The sequence below is a fragment of the Scyliorhinus canicula genome, chromosome 16 (assembly GCF_902713615.1).
Source record: "Scyliorhinus canicula chromosome 16, sScyCan1.1, whole genome shotgun sequence".
Taxonomy (NCBI): domain Eukaryota; kingdom Metazoa; phylum Chordata; class Chondrichthyes; order Carcharhiniformes; family Scyliorhinidae; genus Scyliorhinus; species Scyliorhinus canicula.
The window spans coordinates 124,205,539-124,212,418 of NC_052161.1; positions in this window are offsets into that span (position 1 = coordinate 124,205,539).

Below are 6,880 nucleotides of genomic sequence, written 5' to 3' on the forward strand. Positions count from 1 at the left end.
CGGAGGGGGCACACTGTGGGGTATCAGCTGGAGGGGGCATACTGTGGGGTATCAGCCCGGGGGGCACACTGTGGGGTATCAGCCGCAGGGGGCATACTGTGGGGTATAAGCCGGAGGGGGCACACTGTGGGGTATCAGCCGCAGGGGGCATACTGTGGGGTATCAGCCAGAGGGCACACTGTGGGGTATCAGCCGCAGGGGGCATACTGTGGGGTATAAGCCGGAGGGGGCACACTGTGGGGTATCAGCTGGAGGGGGCATACTGTGGGGTATCAGCCCGGGGGGCACACTGTGGGGTATCAGCTGGAGGGGGCACACTGTGGGGTATCAGCCGGAGGGGGCACACTGTGGGGTATCAGCCGGAGGAGGCACACTGTGGGGTATCAGCCGGAGGGGGCACACTGTGGGGTATCAGCCGGAGGGGGCACACTGTGGGGTATCAGCCGGAGGGGGCACACTGTGGGGTATCAGCCGGAGGGGACACACTGTGGGGTATCAGCCGGGGGGCACTGTGGGGTATCAGCCGGAGGGCACACTGTGGGGTATCAGCCGGGGGGCACTGTGGGGTATCAGCCGGAGGGGGCACACTGTGGGGGTATCAGCCGGGGGGCACTGTGGGGGTATCAGCCGGAGGAGGCACACTGTGGGGGTATCAGCCGGAGGGGCACTGTGGGGGTATCAGCCGGAGGAGGCACACTGTGGGGTATCAGCCGGAGGGGGCACACTGTGGGGTATCAGCCGGAGGGGGCACCCTGTGGGGTATCAGCCGGGGAGCACACTGTGGGGTATCAGCCGGGGGGCACCCTGTGGGGTATCAGCTGGAGGGCACACTGTGGGGTATCAGCCGGAGGGGGAACACTGTGGGGTATCAGCCCGGGGGGCACACTGTGGGGTATCAGCCCGGGGGGCACACTGTGGGGTATCAGCCGGAGGGCACACTGTGTGGTATCAGCCGGAGTGGACACACTGTGGGGTATCAGCCGGGGGGCACACTGTGGGGTATCAGCCGGAGGGGGCACACTGTGGGGTATCAGCCGGAGGGGGCACTGTGGGGGTATCAGCCGGGGGGCACACTGTGGGGTATCAGCCGGGGGGCACACTGTGGGGTATCAGCCGGAGGGGGCACTGTGGGGTATCAGCCGGAGGGGGCACTGTGGGGGTATCAGCCGGGGGGCACACTGTGGGGTATCAGCCGGGGGGCACACTGTGGGGTATCAGCCGGAGGGGTCACACTGTGGGGTAACAGCCGGAGGGGGCACACTGTGGGGTATCAGCCGGAGGGGGCACACTGTGGGGTATCAGCCGGAGGGCACACTGTGGGGTATCAGCCAGAGGGGGCACACTGTGGGGTATCAGCCGGAGGGGGCACTGTGGGGTATCAGCCGGAGGAGGCACACTGTGGGGTATCAGCCGGAGGGGGAACTGTGGGGGTATCAGCCGGAGGGGGCACACTGTGGGGTATCAGCCAGAGGGGGCACACTGTGGGGTATCAGCCGGAGGGGACACTGTGGGGGTATCAGCCGAGGGGCACACTGTGGGGTATCAGCCGGAGGGGGCACACTGTGGGGTATCAGCCGGAGGGGGCACACTGTGGGGTATCAGCCGGGGGGCACACTGTGGGGTATCAGCCAGGGGGCACACTGTGGGGTATCAGCCGGGGGGCACACTGTGGGGTATCAGCCAGAGGGGGCACACTGTGGGGTATCAGCCGGGGGGCACACTGTGGGGTATCAGCCGGGGGGCACACTGTGGGGTATCAGCCGGGGGGCACACTGTGGGGTATCAGCCGGGGGGCACACTGTGGGGTATCTGCCGGGGGGCACACTGTGGGGTATCAGCCGGGGGGCACACTGTGGGGTATCAGCCGGAGGAGGCACACTGCACATTACTATCGAAAGACACCCATCTAGAGCTGAAAATATGGAGCTAAGCCCCAAACATTTCTGCAACTTGGGTTTTAAATAAAGATAAAATTGCAAAAATTTCATTTTTGATCTTTATGGGGTCAGTGTAGAGGGTGCTTTACTCTGTATCTAACCCCGTGCTGTACCTGTCCTGGGAGTGTTTGATGGGGACAGTGTAGAGGGAGCTTTACTCTGTATCTAACCCCGTGCTGTAAATGTCCTGGGAGTGTTTGATGGGGACAGCGTAGAGGGAGTTTTACTCTGCATCTAACCCCGTGCTGTACCTGTCCTGGGAGTGTTTGATGGGGACAGTGTAGAGGGAGCTTTACTCTGTATCTAACCCTGTGCTGTACCTGTCCTGGGAGTGTTTGATGGGGACAGTGTAGAGGGAGTTTTACTCTGCATCTAACCCCATTCTGTACCTATCCTGGGAGTGTTTGATGGGGACAGTGTAGAGGGAGCTTTACTCTGTATCTAACCCCGTGCTGTACCTGTCCTGGGAGTGTTTGATGGGGACAGTGTAGAGGGAGCTTTACTCTGTATCTAACCCCATGCTGTACCTGTCCTGGGAGTGTTTGATGGGGACAGTGTACAGGGAGCTTTATTCTGTATCTAACCCCGTGCTGTACCTGTCCTGGGAGTGTTTGATGGAGACAGTGTCGAGGGAGCTTTACTCTGTATCTAACCCCGTGCTGTACCTGTCCTGGGAGTCTTTGATGGGTACAGTGTAGAGGGAGCTTTACTCTGTATCTAGCCTCGTGTTGTACATGTCCTGGGAGTGTTTGATGGGGACAGTGTAGAGGGAGGTTTGTAGAGATGGTGAATTTCTAGTCTTCCATTGACAGTATCAGCCCATGATTTCAGATATTAGATTTATTACAAATTCCATATTTGAAAAAAAAGAGTTTCATTCTGTAAATTGGCTGGTGTGTGTGTCAGCATTTGAGAGAGATGCACCTCCAGCAATTTAATATCAGTTGTGTTAGTGTTGTCACAACAGAGTGAGTGTAAATAAAACAGACACTTGCACGGGAAGAATCCACTGATTTTAAAATGCCTTGCTACTTGTTGCGGGTCAGGCCGTGTCGAAGTCTGCTCCCATTCCTGCCCGGGGAGAATGGGGCAGTGATTTACCAGCTCGAATCAGATCCTCACAGGTGCTGGGCAGTGTCTCGGACCAGCTCACTCACCCACCCTCCACTTGTGAAACATTAGCCTGTCACAGAGGCAGCTTGTACATTAGTGAGGAGGGGGCTGTTGGGGGGGGGGGGGGGGGGGGTGAGATACGGAGCCAGGTGGCAGAGCACTTGAATTCCCCTCTCACATATTGTGAAATCTCACGCTCGTGTCTGCTTCCTCAGAGTTAAATGGGGAATAAAACCATAATTTCCTATTCCACCTCCCTTCTGCTATCGTATCCCCTGCGATGTTCCCAGGGCCAGACTTGGTCTGTGACATTACACTTGGAATTCTCAATTTGTTGTGTTTTGTTTTTTTAAAGTGGGAATGTCACTTTCTGGTGCTCTTGCCAGTTGCTTGGACCCAATCCAGTTAACGCAGAAGCTTTCTAACTGGGCGCACTCGAGACCCCGGGTCTAGTTTGCTGAAGTTAGTTACCAAATGAAAACTTTGCCGTTCACAGGAAATGATTTTTATTAATACACGGAACAGAAACTGCTAACCAGTGAGCAGAGACACGTCTCTGACTCTGACAGTCAGCACTCTGATCTTCGAAAGTAGATGTCCCTCTGGGACCCCTCCTCCTCCCAAGTCCAGGCACCTCTGGTCATGCGAGGCAACCGTGCGGAGCTTCCAGATTTATGCTTCCTTCTCCACGAGAGGCCTTGTGAAGCAGAGTGTCCTGGTAATTGTCGGTGCTGTGTCTTTAGCTCCAGCATTGGTGGATGTAGCAAATCGAAGCTCGCAGGAGGGGTGAGAAATGTGGCAAAGAAGGGGGGGATTTCAGTTAAGACTGTGCTAGGTGAATGTGGAAGGGCAGATGCGTGTGGGGAATTCTGGGGAAAGTTTGGTGTTTGTTTCTTCAAAGCTGAAAAAGCTTCGAGGTTGTTTTCCTTTTTAAGGAGTCAAATTTTATTCATTTTGGCTCAATCGGGGGATAAATTGGAAAGTCCCCCCCTCTGAGGCCTGTCACGTAGTCAGAATACTTCCCAAACTCTCCAGAGATTCAGAACCACTGAAACGGCCTCTTTATTCCCGTAACAGCCTCCCAGAACAGGCACCGGAATGTGGCGACTAGGGGCTTTTCACAGTAACTTCATTTGAAGCCTACTCGTCACAATAAGCGATTTTCATTTTCATTTCATTTCATGTTAGGGGTTTTACACTCTCACCCTCATACTTGCATTCTGAGATTTGAAGGACAATGAATAAAATAATGAGGGTTCACAAGAGGTCCAGTTCCTTCTATCTCCTATTGGTTAGCCTGACGTATGGTGAGCCCACTGAATGATCTGAGCGAGTGTGACATTTGGACCCTTAAAGTGGCGTAAATGATCAAGCAGGGGGCGGGAATGCTTACCCATTGGCATCCCAGCCTGCAGGGGGCAGGGGTGTCCACTCAGCCTGCAGGGGCGTCCACCCATTGGCATCCCAGCCTGTAGAGGGCAGGGGTGTCCACCCATTGGCATCCCAACCTGCAGGGGGCAGGAGTGTCCACTCAGCCTGCAGGGGACAGGGGTGTCCACCCATTGGCATCCCAGCCTGCAGGGGGCAGGGGTGTCCACCCATTGGCATCCCAGCCTGCAGGGGGCAGGGGTGTCCACCCATTGGCATTCCAGCCTGCAGGGGGCAGGGGTGTCCACCCATTGGCATCCCAACCTACAGGGGGCAGGAGTGTCCACTCAGCCTGCAGGGGGCAGGGGTGTCCACCCATTGGCATCCCAGCCTGCAGGGGGCTGGGGTGTCCACCCATTGGCATCCCAGCCTGTAGGGGGCAGGGGTATCCACCCATTGGCATCCTAGCCTGCAGGGGGCAGGAATGTCCACCCATTGCCATCCCAGCCTATAGGGGGCAGGACGGTCCACTCAGCCTGTAGAGGGCGGGAGTGTCCACCCATTGGCATCCTAGCCTGTAGAGGGCGGGAGTGTCCACCCATTGCCATCCCAGCCTATAGGGGGCAGGAGTGTCCACTCAGCCTGTAGAGGGCGGGAGTGTCCACCCATTGGCACCCCAGCCTGTAGGGGGCAGGAATGTCCACCCAGCCTGCAGGGGGCAGCAATGCCTGCCCAGTGACATCCCAACCTACAGGGGGAAGAGACAGGGCAGCAAAACTCTCCTGGGGCAACTATATCCCATCGTACGGATACCAGTGGCTTCAGAACTCCCCAGCCAAGCGCTGTTGCCAGGGTGAGAGGTCAAACCCGTGATCTTTGATGGATGCAGGTGCTTTGCCCACTGTAGCTCTGGCCAGTGAACAGTTAACATCTGAACCAGATAGGGCATTCCTCGATCATGTGCCTCAGCGGGGCGTTGAGTTATCATGTACTCCAGTCACAAGCACCAGTTTCAATATTTCCTGTGGGGAATTCCTTAATCTTGTGACCATGTGTAAGGTGGCCGAACCAACACAATAACAAACTAATTTACCCAAACCATGATCAATCGGTCATATTCACATGCCCTGCTCCAAGGGCCAGTCGTTTTCATCCCAATGTTTCAATGGGTTACTTTTGAAACTCTCGTTAAAATTAAGTGTTATTTTGGGGGGGGGGGGGGACACGAGTGGGTACAGTTTCTTAAATGTCAGTTGCTGGTTTCTATCCCACTAAATTGGCCCTCAACCTGCCTCCGGACCTTCATCCCCGGCTGCAGATTCCAGTATTGAATCAACCGTCAGCTGATGTGGCTCTCAAACTTGAGGGGCCCCAGTCTTTGCCGTTTGACCAGTGAGTGAAACTGTCCCTATCCGATTTCAATTGCACTTCAATAACAATAAGAATGTTTCCTCTTGGTTATTCCCGAGAGGAAGGAGAGCAGGAAAGTCACCTGTCCCCTGTGTGCCGTCGTGTCTGCCCTTCATTTGAAGGGGGGATAATTTAATTCTCATTTGCTTTGAGTCAGATGGTAACTGATTTTGCCTTGGCTCAAACCAGCCATTTTGTTTTTTGTACAATATATATCGCCCTGTCTAGAAGAATAAAGCATAGCACATTAAGACCTAATCTCTGGCGTATTTGAGTTTCAGAACTGATTTATAAACCCTGCCTTTGTGAGATTCGAAATCTGGTCTCTCTCTCTCTCTCTGCAGAATCAGCGGACGTGTAGCAGAATGGACAGCATGCTGGCTACAGGAGTAGAGATAGGTACTCAGACTAGCAACGGTAGAAGTGTTTTTCCGTAAGGGTCAAAGGTGGGCCACTGTTCATTATTTACATCAATGTTTTGGACTCCCAAGAATTGGAAACACAATTTCAAAATTTTCAAACTCCACCAAATTGGGGGTGTAGTTAATGCAGAGGAGAAATGGAGGAAGGGGAACTCACTGAACAGATGCATCATTGTCAAAAGAACTCCAGTGTTGAGAAGTGTGAGATACGTTTTGATAGGAAGCATAAGGAGGCCACGTATTCACTGGAAAATAAGTATTTACACAGGAAAGAGGAGGTAAATGGATCCACATTACAAAGTAGCAATGTGAGTTAACTAATTAGACCATTTTTTTTTAAAAAAGCAACCAAAGCACTAAAGTTAATTTTGATAAGAGAAATAAATACAATTGAAAGGCAGAATTTATATAGAATCTCAATTGATCACAGAGTACTGTAAAATTCCTATTATAAAAAGGGTAAAAGCAAATTTCTGCAATTGCTGGAATCTGAAACGGAAGGGACAATGCTGGAAAATCTCAGCAGGTCTGGCAGCATCTGTAGGGAGAGAAAAGAGCTAACGTTTCGAGTCCGATGACTCTTTGTCAAAGCTAACAGACAGAGTGGAAAATATTTATACTGTGGAGTGA